The sequence below is a fragment of the Triticum dicoccoides genome, chromosome 4A (genome assembly GCF_002162155.2).
Source record: "Triticum dicoccoides isolate Atlit2015 ecotype Zavitan chromosome 4A, WEW_v2.0, whole genome shotgun sequence".
Taxonomy (NCBI): Eukaryota; Viridiplantae; Streptophyta; class Magnoliopsida; order Poales; family Poaceae; genus Triticum; species Triticum dicoccoides.
The window spans coordinates 669,006,352-669,024,784 of NC_041386.1; the positions used below are offsets into that span (position 1 = coordinate 669,006,352).

Consider the following 18,433-nt stretch of genomic DNA (forward strand, 5'->3'; position numbering starts at 1 on the left):
GCTTGAATACCCTACCGGTGAAGGGGAGACTAGGCTGGGTTCTGCTCTGAAGACTCCATGCCTATGGCGGAAGGACCTCATCAACCTTCCGAACTGGACGCCTCCGCCTCCTCCTCCTCCTCCGCCGAGTCAGGGCACTCCGCCTCCTCCACCGCCTCCTCCTCCAGCGACTGACGATCAGGGCACTGGGCTTCCTTCTTCGGTGCATGGCGGCACTCTGCCTCCTTCTCCGCCTGCGCCGGTGCGCCCGAGCAGCCAGCAGCCTCCTCCTTCTCCAGCGCGTGGTGGCACGCCGCCTCCTTCTTCGCCTACGCCGGCGCGCCCGAGTAGCCAAGAGCCTCCTCCTCCGGCGCGTGGTGGTACTCCGCCTCCTTCTCCGCCTGCGTCGACGCGCCCGAGCAGTCAGCACCTTCCTCCTTCTCCTCCTCGCCAGCAAGGGCGGAAGAGACCCGCCGCCGCCCCGGCTGCTCCGGCGCGTCGTAGTCCTTCTCCTCCGCCTCGTAAGCAAGCAGGAAAGAAGACAGGCGCCGCAGCCGCTCTGTCTGCTCCGGCGTCTAGCAGTACAGCCAGCAGAGGCGGGAGGCAATACAGATACGGTCCACCTCTCAAGCCTCTAGAGAAGTTACCGTACGAGAGGACCGAGGAGGAAAACGCGACGATCATGCGGGCCCACATGAAGGACTTCTTTAAAGGGGTGAAAGCAAAGATACATCCACCTCCGGAGGAGAAGGTAGATCCGGTGAAAGCAAAGCGCACTATCGATGCCCTGAGGAAACCACCAAAGTCTCCACCGAGAGCCAACTATGAGCGCATTACTGAACAGACATATCTCGAAGCGGAGCGGTCGGGATGTACTGTCAGTGATAAAAGGTTAAAAGAACGAGCAGCTGGGAAAAAAATTGCCCAGCTCGGCGAACAAGCAGCAGTCGTGCCCCCCGCTCAATGTGTCTAGCGCCGACATCGTTGCTAATGCTCCGGGGACGGTGGCCGGTTATGGAAATCTGGGAGATTACCTGCCTGACGATCAACTTCCTGATTTGTTGGAGGTGGACGAACACAAATACGAGTACGAGAAGCCTCTCGTCAAAGATGAAAAATCTCTGACAACTATGATGCAAAGATTCCATAATTGGTACGTGAAAACCTGCAGAGAGTCTGAGGGGACGAATGCTTTGTATCTGAATATTAAAGAGGAGCACGACCTTGTTGGAACTGATCTGTTGACTGTTCCATTTGAGGAGTTCTTCGCGTTCTTCAATCAAAACGCCCTCGATAAACTAACGGTCTTTTGCTACTATCTGTAAGTACTATTTCTATCATTAAGTCTCTCTATATAGCTCGGCTCTTTCATTGCATGTATTTATAATTAATTACCGTCACTATATTATGCAGATTGAAGATCGTCGACTGCAAAAAACAAGAAATATATGATATTGGGTTCATTAACACAAATATCATAGATGAATTTCTGGTTAAAAAGCACCCCGCAGAGGCCGAGGCGAACTTGCTACAATCGTTTATCAAAAATCAAAACAAAGATTTAATACTCTTTTCTTACAACTTCCAGTGAGTGTTACTGTCGTGTGCATATTCGGTTTCCCTTATTACTCGAGCGAGGTTATAGTAATGTAATTGATGAGTTATGCATGCGTGCCCAGATTCCACTATGTTCTTCTGGAGATTAAGCTTGAGCGGGGAGTAGTAAACGTCTTAGACTCGAGACGAAAAGATCCCCAAACCTATGTGGACATGACTAGAATGCTCAACAAGTAAGTTCAATCAATCATTTATCGCACCATATCGGCAACTTTTTGTTGATTTCCTGATATCTCAAGTAATAATAATTATTTTCTTTGTCTTGCAGGGTTTGGAAACAGTTCACCGCAGAAGTTCCGGGACTGCCGAAGGAGCTGCGATATACATACCCGAAAGTAAGTACTACTAGCTAGCTAGTTGCGTGCATCTCTCCCGTTGATTCTATAGCTGTACTTTCATCAATGCCATTTATAATGCTTCATTATCAGTTTGGTTGACCTCTATTTCTCATAAAGTGCTTGTGGCAGGAACAAGGGAATGATTTCTGTGGATACTACGTGTGCGAGTTCATCTACAACGCAACTTTGAAAAATAAGCGGGGCTACTCTAAAAGACAATATGAAGTGCGTAAGCAATAATATTCACAATTTCAGTTTATTACGCCATCATTTCTGTTGAGTTTCATTCATATATGTATTAACCCCTTTCTTCAAATTAGACGTGGCAGATGCGGGATGAACTCCTAGAATAAGATCGCATGAAAGCAATTCAAGAGGAATTGGCGGGATTCTTTCTTGACCACTTCATCAATAAAGCCGGAGAATATCATGTGGAAATTGATTTCCATTGCTAGGGGACTGTAAGAGATTTTACATATTGTATATGTATGTAGCCAGTAGCGTCGGATAGATAATACGAAAACTTGTTGTTCGACCAATCTCTCGGAGAAGGAGAGGTCGATCGATCACTTCTCTCGGTATGCATGATGAATTTTTGTATTTAATGGTTTCTTTCATTTTCTTACTAGCTAGCGTGTCGAGGGCCTCTTTATGTACAATACGTAGCGTCGACCAAGCACAGACATAAGAGAGGACACTTCTCTCTATTAATTAGGTAGCTAACACAATATATGAAACACCTAAATTAACCCCCCAAAACCCACAAACCCCTCATCAAAAAAAACCCACGGCCACTGAAATGCTGACGCGTGGATGCCTTTTGGTGCCGGTTGGTGCCACCAACCGGGACCAAAGGCCCTCCTGCCTGGGTTCGGCGCACCGGCCACGTGGAGGCACATCTGTCCCAGTTCGTGTTAGAACCGGGACTAAAGGGGGGAGGCATTAATAACGACCCTTTAGTCCCGGTTCAAGGAACGGGACTAAAGGCCCTTACGAACCGGGACTGATGCCCCCTTTTCTACTAGTGGGTGTTCCTTGTTGACCCATTTGTGCACATTCACGTCACACTTTTTGTAACTATACTTTTTTCCTTCAATAAATATATGATACTCCCTCCGTCCGGAAATACTTGTCATCAAAATAGACGAAAAGAGATGTATCTAGAACTAAAATATGTCTAAATACATCCCCTTTTATCCATTTTGATGACAAGTATTTTCGGACGGAGGGAGTACTTCTTTAGCGTACTCTTGAGAAAACAGAGTAGAAGATTACGCCATGTATGTCGGACAAAATGGACTAGTACACCCTGTGACGAAGTTGTGAAGAAAACACACATGAGGCCTGCTGACAAAGCGGCTAAAATGAAATCTCTACCCCGTGATGAAAGTTTGGCAAACCAAAACCATGCATGAATATGGTGTTGAACAAAATAGTACGTACGTACATGCATATTTTGCATCTAAAAAATACATCGCTTATTTAGAGGCTATAGCACAACTGTGATGTGGTCGCATCTTCACCGCGCCGCTGCGACGGTCGAGTCACTCATCACTACCGCTTCACTGCACTGCTGCCACCTTGGCCATGGACGACCTGTACCTCTCCTTGTTTTTGGTGAAGTAGGCGACGAGCTCCTCCATGTCCGGCAGGAACCGCCTGACGACCTCGTCGGAGGTGTACGCCTTGGACCACCGGCGCAGGGCAGGGTACTCGCCATCTGTCATCACGCGCACCCCGGTGACTTCCTCCAGCACGCCGAGCCAGTGAGCCAGCGTGCAGGCGGTGAGGTCGACGAAGCCGAGTGCATCGCCTCCGAAGAACCGCTTCCCGTCGAGATGCGCGTCCAGGATCGCCAGGTCCTGCTTCGTCTCCCTCGTCAGCCGCGCCTGCTCTGCGCCGTCCGTCCACATCGCCTGCGAGCGGCTTCAAGCACTTGTCGGCTATAAAGTCAGCCCAGAAGCGGGCTGTGGCGCGGTCGTAGGGGTCCGCCGGGAGGAGCCGGGGCAGCGACCCCTCGTCGTCGTGGAAGGACTCGTCGACGTACTCGACGATGACGAGTGTCGGATTAATGGGCCACGGCTAGGCCCATCCGAGCCCCAAGATTTATCAAGACTTTGGGCCAGCTCCGCCTAGCTGTGCCCCAAGCCGAAACTCGGCCCTCTGGGATCGGCTGGCTCAGCGGCCGGCTGCGAGAGGGCGGGTGACCCAAGACTATGGCACTCCGAGTAGCCGGCTCCTGACGGCCGCCTTCCAGAGAGGGCGACAACGGGCAAGCGGCCACCTCACGGCTACAGGGCGGCCGAGCCCCCATCGAGAGTATAAGGCAAGGCATGGTTACAGTGAAGCACGTCGCCTCCCACGCTCGAGACGGGCGTGGCCACAGTGCTCCGTACAGACAGAGATCTCCGCACGACGGGGCACTGTGCCGTATCTACCATGACGTAGCCCCGAGCAGGTGGAGCCCTGTTCCCCACGATGGCCTGTCGGTACGGCCCGCCAGACGCGGGCCCTATCGGACAGTGACTCTAAGGAAGACGGCGGAAGCTCGACCAGGCGGGTCAAAGAGGGGCCGGCCTCCAGCAGGCGGCCGTCCCTTGTCCCGAGGCGAGCGTGCCATTAAGCTGAAGGTATGGCTACAGTGTCCTCCCACCAGGCGGCAGGACTGTAGCGACGCTAAGATGACCAAGCCCCCGTCACTTAAGACACGACTACAGTGAACAGCCACCAACCAATCGGCAGGGCCCACCAGGCGGCGGGCCCCAGCGGTCGGCGGAGAAGCCGGAGGCTGGAGACACTGACAGCCGGGCCCAGCAGCCGGCCAGATTACCATTGTACCCCTAGGGGGTAGGCCTATATAAACCTCCCAGGCCACCCATGCAAAGGGTTCCCACTCCATTAGAACTAGCCACCCCCTAGAGCAGGAAGAGAGCTAGCCTTGCCTCCTTCTACCTCTAGCACACAGCTCGAGAAGCACCATTGTATCACTTGTGCCTTAGTGATCATGCGGAGACCCCGCAGAGCAGGACTAGGGGTGTTATCTACTAGGAGAGCCCCGAACCTGGGTAAAGTACGCCGGCGTTCGTGTCTACGCCTTATCCTGCTTCCAGCCACCGGCGACGTTGTACTCGCTCCCACCATGATAAGCCATCCATTGGCATATGTCGCACCCAACCCCCGACATTTGGCGCCCACCGTGGAGCGAGGTGCATCGTCTCCCGGAGATCTGCTCTGGACGGGAACCCTGTTCCTTCCTGGCGAGCGAAGCCAGCCCAGCATGCCCGACGGCGTCAGCCCCGACGCGCTGCACGACACAGAGATCGCCTGCGCGGCGAGCTGCCTCGCTAACCTCGTCGGCGAGATCGACCTCTCCGACGAGCCGGCCTCCGACGCGGGCACAGGCTGCCCTGAGGGCCGCCTCGTCAGCCTCCTCGACCTGCTCCATGAAGCCAGCGAGCATGCTGTGGACCTGGAGTCACTACAAGAAATATGTCAACTTGTGACCACCACTATTGGTCACTGAGAGGTCATGGTTTTTCATTTGCGACCTTTTTGTGACCAAAAACAGAAGGTCAAAAGCTGGCGGTCGTAAACTGATTATAGCGACCTTCTTCGAGATAAGGTCGTAGATGTTTACGACCAAAACAAAAGGTCGTGGAACCCATGACCTTTTGTTTTGGTCACTGGCTGTCTGCCCAGGCCACGTCGGATCCGGCGTGGCAATCTGACGTGGCAAAATTGCGACGAATTGAAAAGGTCGTTACTTAGAATGAGCCCGGTCCAATTCTGTCTTTTACATGGGCCGAGCCCATTAACTCAGCCTTTTTAGTCATCATTTTTTGTCATTCTGGTCGGCTACATGGGCCTGGCCTAATATTTCAGCCTTTTTGTTTTTGGGCCATGGCCTTCTTTCTTAATACTCAGTTTTTCTTTTTTTTAAAGGGGTCCACTAGTCAGATTGGGCCAAAGTTGTCAGGTTCTGATCAATGGGTCTCAGATGTCAGAGTCATATTCTTCTTATTTCAATTTAACAGTAAATAAATAACCAGTATTTAAATTGGAACAGACCACATAATACTTCAAATAATATCAGCTCGTTTCAGTACAGACCACATAATACTTCTTAGTTGTACAAATAACACGTGATACAAGCTCTTAGCATATACTTTACATGCTCTAGAAGTGTAACAATAGTTACAAGCTCTACAAGTGTAATACAAGATAGCCATCAGAACTCTACAAGTGTTATGTTCTTCAACATTGAGCTCCTTCAATAGCCATCACAAACTAGGCACCTGCTCCTGTCATGAATCAGCAGAGAAGAATTAGAAAACAGAAGCCAAATAGACTATGAATTGGCCATTAAAAAAAGGACAGATGCCAATATATAGTATGAATTGACCATTCAAAAAAGGACAGTTATTTAGAATGACAGCATAAATTCAGCTAGTACCATGCTTTTTGTTCTCCAGCTACTTAAAATGAGGTACTCATTCATACAAGAAAACAGAGACAAATATGCATTGCGCAAGTGCAGATCATGCAAAAGACTTCGCTGCAACACATTGTGCCTAAAACAAAATACCATTCTACTACTGGCAAGATCTAAAAATACTAGTCAGCAGAAGCATACTAACATCACAAAGGTAGGAGAGTATAAAGTGATGATCTAGATTGAGTTACCATCGGTGAGGAGGTGGATTATCTCCATGGTGTGCTTGATGATGCGTACAGCCATGATCTTCTTGCCATTGCATGCAGGCACTCGATTATGGGGGTACCAATGCATCCAAGTAGAACAAAATCACCACATTAACCCACAGCTTCAAGTACAAGCTAACTATATATCAAGTGGCAATGAAAATAAGTTGAGAAAAACACTGGAAATAATTATATCATGTCATGCAAAGTTCAAACCGAACAAACATATGCATGCCAAGGTGAAATATTACCAAGAAAGCACTCATCGGGTAGCAGTGCATACAAAATCGCTGTTTTAGTAGTAGCAAATACTCCCTGTTAGCAGTAGTAAAAACTCATGCAGTACCAAATTCAAAGATTTTTTGTTATAAATAATAGAAGTATGGAACAATAGTTAACAACTCAAGTCAGAAAAGGTAGGAGTGTGTCTCTAAGAGACACAACTGACACTGATCAAAGATAATAACAGAGCATAAAAATAGGTAGGTACATTGACTTCTTTAAAGACAATAAGAAGGACCAACAGATTCACATGTTACATCAGCATGAAGTTACAATGGCAGATGCCAGGTGTGAAATGGATATGGCACAAAAACTATGCTCATAAATATTCCATGTACTGTATGAGCAATACTATTTCATGCTAATGTATGAGCATACAAGATGCAATAAAGAGAGCTCATATAGTTCACTAAGCACACACTAACAAGCTAAGATAACCTCTTATATTGATATCATCGTTGCCTACCAGACTGCTGAAAAATATTCCATGTAATGTTTAAACTAGACACAAATCTAGGGAGGAATCAAATAGTGGAATCAGATACAAATTAAGCAAAGATAAATTATATTACACTTATAACAACCAAGCTGATTATGGATTGTCCATGTTGAAAAACAAATGTGGAGCACTTAATACAAATAACTACAGAAACACAGACATATGGCTTTTCGAAGAGCCCACACGTCATAATCACAGTATATGCTAAGAGATAAAGGACATGTTCTAGCAAAGGAATATCAAACTGTTGTCATAACTACTCCAGTTTTGGTCCTAATCTGTATATACAGCACGCATCAGTGACCATGGAGTAGCAAGGCAGGCCGATCACCAAGCAGAGCAAAGTGCGGAGTAAATTAAGGGACGGACTGAAGGAAATATGCCCTAGAGGCAATAATAAAGTTATTATTTATTTCCTTATAATCATGATAAATGTTTATTATTCATGCTAGAATTGTATTTACCGGAAACATAATACGTGTGTGAATACATAGACAAACAAAGTGTCACTAGTATGCCTCTACTTGACTAGCTCGTTAATCAAAGATGGTTATGTTTCCTAACCATGAACAATGAGTTGTTATTTGATTAACGAGGTCACATCATTAGCAGAATGATCTGATTGACATGACCCATTCCATTAGCTTAGCACCCGATCGTTTAGTATGTTGCTATTGCTTTCTTCATGACTTATACATGTTCCTATGACTATGAGATTATGCAACTCCCGTTTACCGGAGGAACACTTTGGGTACTACCAAACGTCACAACGTAACTGGGTGATTATAAAGGAGTACTACAGGTGTCTCCAATGGTCGATGTTGGGTTGGCGTATTTCGAGATTAGGATTTGTCACTCCGATTGTCGGAGAGGTATCTCTGGGCCCTCTCGGTAATACACATCACATAAGCCTTGCAAGCATTGCAACTAATATGTTAGTTGTGAGATGATGTATTACGGAACGAGTAAAGAGACTTGCCGTTAACGAGATTGAACTAGGTATTGGATACCGACGATCGAATCTCGGGCAAGTAACATACCGATGACAAAGGGAACAACGTATGTTGTTATGCGGTCTGACCGATAAAGATCTTCGTAGAATATGTAGGAGCCAATATGGGCATCCAGGTCCCGCTATTGGTTATTGACCAGAGACGTGTCTCGGTCATGTCTACATTGTTCTCGAACCCGTAGGGTCCGCACGCTTAAGGTTACGATGACAGTTAATTATGAGTTTATACATTTTGATGTACCGAAGGTTGTTCGGAGTCCCGGATGTGATCACGGACATGACGAGGAGTCTCGAAATGGTCGAGACGTAAAGATTGATATATTGGAAGCCTATATTTGGATATCGGAAGTGTTCCGGGTGAAATCGGGATTTTACCGGAATACCGGGAGGGTTACCGGAACCCCCCGGGAGCTATTTGGGCCATAGTGGGCCTTAGTGGAAAAGAGAAGGGGCTGCCCTAGATGGGCTGCGCCCCCCCCCCTTCCCCTAGTCCTATTAGGACTAGGAGAGGTGGCCGGCCCCCTCCTCCTCTTTTCCCCTCCGAGGAATCCTAGTTGGACTAGGATTGGAGGGGGAATCCTACTCCCAGAGGGAGTAGGACTCTCCCGCGCCTCTCCCCCTTGGCCGGCCAGCCTCCCCTCCTCTCCTCCTTTATATACGGAGGCAGGGGCACCTCTAAACACACAAGTTGACACAAGTTGATCCACGTGATCTATTCCTTAGCCGTGTGCGGTGCCCCCTGCCACCATATTCCTCGATAATACTGTAGCGGAGTTTAGGCGAAGCCCTGCTGCTGTAGTTCATCAAGATTGTCACCACGCCGTCGTGCTGACGAAACTCTTCCCCGACACTTTGCTGGATCGGAGTCCGGGGATCGTCATCGAGCTGAACGTGTGCTCGAACTCGGAGGTGTCGTAGTTTCGGTGCTTGATCGGTTGGATCGTGAAGACGTACGACTACTTCCTCTACGTCGTGTCATCGCTTCCGCAGTCGGTTTGCGTTGGGTACGTAGACAATACTCTCCCCTCGTTGCTATGCATCACATGATCCTGTGTGTGCGTAGGAAATTTTTTGAAATTACTACGAAACCCAACAGTGGTATCAGAGCCTAGGTTATTTATGTTGATGTTATATGCACGAGTAGAACACAAGTGAGTTGTGGACGATACAAGTCATACTGCCTACCAGCATGTCATACTTTGGTTCGGCGGTATTGTTGGACGAGACGACCCGGACCAACCTTACGCGTACGCTTACGCGAGACCGGTTCCCTCGACGTGCTTTGCACAGAGATGGCTTGCGGGCGACTGTCTCTCCAACTTTAGTTGAACCAAGTATGGCTACGCCCGGTCCTTGCGAAGGTTAAAACGGAGTCTATTTGACAAACTATCGTTGTGGTTTTGATGCGTAGGTGAGATTGGTTCTTACTTAAGCCCGTAGCAGCCACGTAAAACATGCAACAACAAAGTAGAGGACGTCTAACTTGTTTTTTGCAGGGCATGTTTTCATGTGATATGGTCAAGGCATGATGCTGAATTTTATTGTATGAGATGATCATGTTTTGTAACCGAGTTATCGGCAACTGGCAGGAGCCATATGGTTGTCGCTTTATTGTATGCAATGCAATCGCGATGTAATGCTTTACTTTATTACTAAACGGTAGTGATAGTCGTGGAAGCATAAGATTGGCGAGACGACAACGATGCTACGATGGAGATCAAGGTGTCGCGCCGGTGACGATGGTGATCATGACGGTGCTTCGGAGATGGAGATCACAAGCACAAGATGATGATGACCATATCATATCACTTATATTGATTGCATGTGATGTTTATCTTTTTATGCATCTTATTTTGCTTTGATTGATGGTAGCATTATAAGATGATCTCTCACTAAATTATCAAGAAGTGTTCTCCCTGAGTATGCACCGTTGCCAAAGTTCGTCGTGCCCAGACACCACGTGATGATCGGGTGTGATAAGCTCTACGTCCATCTACAACGGGTGCAAGCCAGTTTTGCACACGCAGAATACTCAGGTTAAACTTGAAGAGCCTAGCATATGCAGATATGGCCTCGGAACACGGAGACCGAAAGGTCGAGCGTGAATCATATAGTAGATATGATCAACATAACGATGTTCACCATTGAAAACTACTCCATCTCACGTGATGATCGGTCATGGTTTAGTTGATTTGGATCACGTAATCACTTAGAGGATTAGAGGGATGTCTATCTAAGTGGGAGTTCTTAAATAATATGATTAATTGAACTTAAATTTATCATGAACTTAGTACCTGATAGTATCTTGCTTGTTTATGTTGATTCTAGATAGATGGCTCGTGTTGTTGTTCCGTTGAATTTTAATGCGTTCCTTGAGAAAGCAAAGTTGAAAGATGATGGTAGCAATTACACGGACTGGGTCCGTAACTTGAGGATTATCCTCATTGCTGCACAGAAAAATTACGTCCTGGAAGCATCGCTGGGTGCCAGGCCTGCTGCTGGAGCAACACCAGATGTTATGAACGTCTGGCAGAGCAAAGCTGATGACTACTCGATAGTTCAGTATGCCATGCTTTACGGCTTAGAATTGGGACTTCAACGACGTTTTGAACGTCATGGAGCATATGAGATGTTCCAGGAGTTGAAGTTAATATTTCAAGCAAATGCCCGAATTGAGAGATATGAAGTCTCCAATAAGTTCTATAGCTGCAAGATGGAGGAGAACAGTTCTGTCAGTGAGCATATACTCAAAATGTCTGGGTATAATAATCACTTGATTCAATTGGGAGTTAATCTTCCGGATGATTGCGTTATTGACAGAATTCTCCAATCACTGCCACCAAGCTACAAGAGCTTCGTGATGAACTATAATATGCAAGGGATGAACAAGACTATTCCCGAGCTCTTCGCAATGCTGAAAGCTGCGGAGGTAGAAATCAAGAAGGAGCATCAAGTGTTGATGGTTAACAAGACCACTAGTTTCAAGAAAAAGGGCAAAGGGAAGAAAAAGGGGAACTTCAAGAAGAACGGCAAGCAAGTTGCTGCTCAAGAGAAGAAACCCAAGTCTGGACCTAAGCCTGAAACTGAGTGCTTCTACTGCAAGCAGACTGGTCACTGGAAGCGGAACTGCCCCAAGTATTTGGCAGATAAGAAGGATGGCAAGGTGAACAAAGGTATATGTGATATACATGTTATTGATGTGTACCTTACTAGAGCTCGGAGTAGCACCTGGGTATTTGATACTGGTTCTGTTGCTAATATTTGCAACTCGAAACAGGGACTACGGAATAAGCGGGCACTGACAAAGGACGAGGTGACGATGCGCGTGGGAAATGGTTCCAAAGTTGATGTGATCGCGGTCGGCACGCTACCTCTACATCTACCTTCGGGATTAATATTAGACCTAAATAATTCTTATTTGGTGCCAGCGTTGAGCATGAACATTATATCTGGATCTTGTTTAATGCGAGGCGGTTATTCATTTAAATCAGAGAATAATGCTTGTTCTATTTATATGAGTAATATCTTTTATGGTCATGCACCCTTGAAGAGTGGTCTATTCTTATTGAATCTCGATAGTAGTAATACACATGTTCATAATGTTGAAGCCAAAAGATGCAGAGTTGATAATGAAAGTGCAACTTATTTGTGGCACTGTCGTTTAGGTCATATCGGTATAAAGCGCATGAAGAAACTCCAAACTGATGGACTTTTGGAACCACTTGATTATGAATCACTTGGTACTTGCGAACCGTGCCTCATGGGCAAGATGACTAAAACACCGTTCTCCGGTACTATGGAGAGAGCAACAGATTTGTTGGAAATCATACATACCGATGTATGTGGCCCGATGAATATTGAGGCTCGTGGCGGATATCGTTATTTTCTCACCTTCACAGATGATTTAAGCAGATATGGGTATATCTACTTAATGAAACATAAGTCTGAAACATTTGAAAAGTTCAAAGAATTTCAGAGTGAAGTTGAAAATCATCGTAACAAGAAAATAAAGTTTCTACGATCTGATCGTGGAGGAGAATATTTGAGTTACGAGTTTGGTGTACATTTGAAAAACTGTGGAATAGTTTCGCAACTCATGCCACCCGGAACACCACAGCGTAATGGTGTGTCCGAACGTCGTAATCGTACTTTACTAGATATGGTGCGATCTATGATGTCTCTTACTGATTTACCGCTATCATTTTGGGGATATGCTTTAGAGACGGCCGCATTCACGTTAAATAGGGCACCATCAAAATCCGTTGAGACGACGCCTTATGAACTGTGGTTTGGCAAGAAACCAAAGTTGTCGTTTCTTAAAGTTTGGGGCTGCGATGCTTATGTGAAAAAGCTTCAACCTGATAAGCTCGAACCCAAATCGGAGAAATGTGTCTTCATAGGATACCCAAAGGAAACTGTTGGGTACACCTTCTATCACAGATCCGAAGGCAAAACATTCGTTGCTAAGAATGGATCATTTCTAGAGAAGGAGTTTCTCTCAAAAGAAGTGAGTGGGAGGAAAGTAGAACTTGACGAGGTAACTGTACCTGCTCCCTTTCTGGAAAGTAGTTCATCACAGAAAACTGTTTCAGTGACACCTACACCAGTTAGTGAGGAAGCCAATGATAATGATCATGAAACTTCAGATCAAGATACTACTGAACCGCGTAGATCAACCAGAGTAAGATCCGCACCAGAGTGGTACGGTAATCCTGTTCTGGAGGTCATGCTACTAGATCATGATGAACCTACGAACTATGAAGAAGCGATGGTGAGCCCAGATTCCGTAAAGTGGCTTGAAGCCATGAAATCTGAGATGGGATCCATGTATGAGAACAAAGTATGGACTTTGGTTGACTTGCCCGATGATCGGCAAGCAATTGAGAATAAATGGATTTTTAAGAAGAAGACTGACGCTGATGGTAATGTTACTGTCTACAAAGCTCGACTTGTCGCAAAAGGTTTTCGGCAAGTTCAAGGAATTGACTACGATGAGACCTTCTCACCTGTAGCGATGCTTAAGTCCGTCTGAATCATGTTAGCAATTGCCGCATTTTATGATTATGAAATTTGGCAAATGGATGTCAAAACTGCATTCCTGAATGGATTTCTGGAAGAAGAGTTGTATATGATGCAACCAGAAGGTTTTGTCGATCCAAAGGGAGCTAACAAAGTGTGCAAGCTCCAGCGATCCATTTATGGACTGGTGCAAGCCTCTCGGAGTTGGAATAAACGTTTTGATAGTGTGATCAAAGCATTTGGTTTTATACAGACTTTCGGAGAAGCCTGTATTTACAAGAAAGTGAGTGGGAGCTCTGTAGCATTTCTGATATTATATGTGGATGACATATTACTGATTGGAAATGATATAGAATTTCTGGATAGCATAAAGGGATACTTGAATAAAAGTTTTTCAATGAAAGACCTCAGTGAAGCTGCTTACATATTAGGCATTAAGATCTATAGAGATAGATCAAAACGCTTAATTGGACTTTCACAAAGCACATACCTTGACAAAATTTTGAAGAAGTTCAAAATGGATCAAGCGAAGAAAGGGTTCTTGCCTGTGTTACACTGTGTGAAATTGAGTAAGACTCAATGCCCGACCACTGCAGAAGATAGAGAGAGTATGAAAGATGTTCCCTATGCATCAGCCATAGGATCTATCATGTATGCAATGCTGTGTACCAGACCTGATGTATGCCTTGCTATAAGTTTAGCAGGGAGGTACCAAAGTAATCCAGGAGTGGATCACTGGAAAACGGTCAAGAACATCCTGAAATACCTGAAAAGGACTAAGGATATGTTTCTCATATATGGAGGTGACAAAGAGCTCATCGTAAAAGGTTACGTTGATGCAAGCTTTGACACTGATCCGGACGATTCTAAATCGCAAACCGGATACGTGTTTACATTAAACGGTGGAGCTGTCAGTTGGTGCAGTTCTAAACAAAGCGTCGTAGCGGGATCTACATGTGAAGTGGAATACATAGCTGCTTCGGAAGCAGCAAATGAAGGAGTCTGGATGAAGGAGTTCATATCCGATCTAGGTGTCATACCTAGTGCATCGGGTCCAATGGAAATCTTTTGTGACAATACTGGTGCAATTGCCTTGGCAAAGGAATCCAGATTTCACAAAAGGACCAAACACATCAAGAGACGCTTCAACTCCATCCGGGATCTAGTCCAGGTGGGAGACATAGAGATTTGCAAGATACATACGGATCTGAATGTTGCAGACCCATTGACTAAGCCTCTTCCACGAGCAAAACATGATCAGCACCAAGGCTCCATGGGTGTTAGAATCATTACAGTGTAATCTAGATTATTGACTCTAGTGCAAGTGGGAGACTGAAGGAAATATGCCCTAGAGGCAATAATAAAGTTATTATTTATTTCCTTATAATCATGATAAATGTTTATTATTCATGCTAGAATTGTATTTACCGGAAACATAATACATGTGTGAATACATAGACAAACAAAGTGTCACTAGTATGCCTCTACTTGACTAGCTCGTTAATCAAAGATGGTTATGTTTCCTAACCATGAACAATGAGTTGTTATTTGATTAACGAGGTCACATCATTAGCAGAATGATCTGATTGACATGACCCATTCCATTAGCTTAGCATCCGATCGTTTAGTATGTTGCTATTGCTTTCTTCATGACTTATACATGTTCCTATGACTATGAGATTATGCAACTCCCGTTTACCGGAGGAACACTTTGGGTACTACCAAACGTCACAACGTAACTGGGTGATTATAAAGGAGTACTACAGGTGTCTCCAATGGTCGATGTTGGGTTGGCGTATTTCGAGATTAGGATTTGTCACTCCGATTGTCGGAGAGGTATCTCTGGGCCCTCTCGGTAATACACATCACATAAGCCTTGCAAGCATTACAACTAATATGTTAGTTGTGAGATGATGTATTACGGAACGAGTAAAGAGACTTGCCAGTAACGAGATTGAACTAGGTATTGGATACCGACGATCGAATCACGGGCAAGTAACATACCGATGACAAAGGGAACAACGTATGTTGTTATGCGGTCTGACCGATAAAGATCTTCGTAGAATATGTAGGAGCCAATATGGGCATCCAGGTCCCGCTATTGGTTATTGACCGGAGATGTGTCTCGGTCATGTCTACATTGTTCTCGAACCCGTAGGGTCCGCACGCTTAAGGTTACGATGACAGTTATATTATGAGTTTATGCATTTTGATGTACCGAAGGTTGTTCGGAGTCCCGGATGTGATCACGGACATGACGAGGAGTCTCGAAATGGTCGAGACGTAAAGATTGATATATTGGAAGCCTATATTTGGATATCGGAAGTGTTCCGGGTGAAATCGGGATTTTACCGGAATACCGGGAGGGTTACCGGAACCCCCCGGGAGCTATTTGGGCCATAGTGGGCCTTAGTGGAAAAGAGAAGGGGCTACCCTAGATGGGCTGCGCGCCCCCCTTCCCCTAGTCCTATTAGGACTAGGAGAGGTGGCCGGCCCCCTCCTCCTCTTTTCCCCTCCGAGGAATCCTAGTTGGACTAGGATTGGAGGGGGAATCCTACTCCCAGTGGGAGTAGGACTCTCCTGCGCCTCCCCCCTTGGCCGGCCAGCCTCCCCTCCTCTCCTCCTTTATATACGGAGGCAGGGGCACCTCTAAACACACAAGTTGACACAAGTTGATCCACGTGATCTATTCCTTAGCCGTGTGCGGTGCCCCCTGCCACCATATTCCTCGATAATACTGTAGCGGAGTTTAGGCGAAGCCCTGCTGCTGTAGTTCATCAAGATCGTCACCACGCCGTCGTGCTGACGAAACTCTTCCCCGACACTTTGCTGGATCGGAGTCCGGGGATCGTCATCGAGCTGAACGTGTGCTCGAACTCGGAGGTGTCGTAGTTTCGGTGCTTGATCGGTTGGATCGTGAAGACGTACGACTACTTCCTCTACGTCGTGTCATCGCTTCCGCAGTCGGTCTGCGTTGGGTACGTAGACAATACTCTCCCCTCGTTGCTATGCATCACATGATCCTGTGTGTGCGTAGGAAATTTTTTGAAATTACTACGAAACCCAACACGGACTACAGCTAAATTCCAAAGCGCCCAGGCCCAAATTCTACAATAATTCTGAAGTACAGTGATATACTACATTGTAGCAAGCCAACTGGAAGACTTCAGTTTGAACAATACAACAATCAATTCAGTAGTAAGATCATACAACTACAACAAAGTAGGGCATGATTTAGTTATAATCTGATTCAGTTATAATTAGCATGCCTCCTTTATCCCTATTAATCTCTCGAGGAGGAGGGAGGGGCGGTGGGATAGGCATCATGATGGTTGAGATTGACCCCTGTAAATAATATAAGATCGTTTTTCCTACAAATATAGAATGACAAACATTGTTACATTTTACCAAAAGAATGCCATTTATCTATGCCATGACGTAAATCTATGCAACTAAGATACTACCATTACTAAATTCTGCCATAAAATCAAAATCAAATTGTATTGAACAGCCGCGTCGAATTCATTTTGGAGCCCAATCCTGAGTAGGGCCGTAAGAATCATAAGACAATTTCGACAGCGAAGTGGTTCACTAAATACTAGTATTAGAGTATCCAGTACAAGCATATGTTAGATGCATAGTTTGTTTATCTCATACAATAGTGCAATGTGCAACGTAGATTACGAGTGGTAAGACAAATTGGTACTGAACTGAAAGCAATCAGGCAGTTCAGTACAGGTGCGCAAAAAGGAATCCTTGTAAAATAGTCCAGGCATCCATTAAAAGCCTTCTGTTCAGATGCCTCTGAACAGAAGCAGAGCAGTTCTAGAGCACCTATGCTAATGTTGCCCTATACTTGATTTAACTCTTACTGGTTCATAATTTTAGGAGTACTAAATTTACATAATCTGGGTCAGTTCAATAGAAAAAAAAACATGAAGCAAATATCATCTTCAGTTGAGCAACATGATGTACCACTTATAGTATGAGCAGCACTAGACAATAAAAACAGTGAGGAAAGGTCAAATTAGTTGCTTTAACTCTTAGACTAGCTCATAATAAATTGAAATAATCTGGGACAAGACAACTCATCATCAACAGTTAAAAATGTGAAGTAAACATCATCTTGCAGTTCAATAGTGTACTTGCAGTTACAGTATGAGCAGCAATAGGCAGTAAAAAACGGCGAGCAAGAGGCAAAATCGGTTGCCATCTCACACCAAAAGATGGACAAAATCAGTCGCATCTCACATCAAAAGGCAAATTAGCCGCGCAAGGGACGAAATAGAAACTGTGTGTATGCAAAAATCACAAGAAACAGGTGCATTCATTCATTATAAGCATTTCCCCCAAAAGCTTGGTACAGATCAGGCAAGGGAGCAGGACGAGATGGACAGACAGATGGATACCTCCGTGCAGGCGTCGGCGTACTTGACCTTGGGGAGGTGGGCGAGCCGGTGGGACCTCCTCGGCGGTGATGGGACGGGGGTCGCCGCGTGGATGATCCTGCATCGCTTGTGCTTCTGCACAGGCGCGAAAACAAGAAAGGGAAATGCTCGATTAATGGCAGCGAGCGACCGATTCGGCGAACAGGACGGCTGGAGCAGAAATAGAAGGCGGCAAGGAGGGAGGTGCCATGGGGGAGGGGGTCTTGGGGCGTAGGTGGCGACGGCAGCGGAGAGGTGGCGCAGGTTGAGCGCCTCCATCTTGCGCTTGTTCTCCTCCACCATCCTCTCCCGCTCCGCCTCGTACACCGACATCCCCTTCTTCTCGATCGCCATCGCTGCCGCGCGCGCCTCGATCCTGAAGCAGCAGCAGCAGCAGCAAGCGGTGGTGGGATTTGGTTTCTTGGAGGCCGAGGCTGGATCGTTGGATCTCCCTCCCTCGCGTGGGGGTGGCGGAGGTGGCCGGCGGCTGGTGGGTCTGAATCGCGCGCGTGGGGGTGCGGGTAGGGGAGGGGAGGGGAGGGGAATTGGCTCGCGAGAT

General features: G+C 46.2%; 1 pseudogene; it reads right to left on the reverse strand.

The window, feature by feature from the left end:
- Window positions 1-3,496: 3,496 nt before the first annotated feature.
- Window positions 3,497-18,433, reverse strand: part of LOC119284020 — a 32,433-nt pseudogene continuing 17,496 nt past the window's right edge.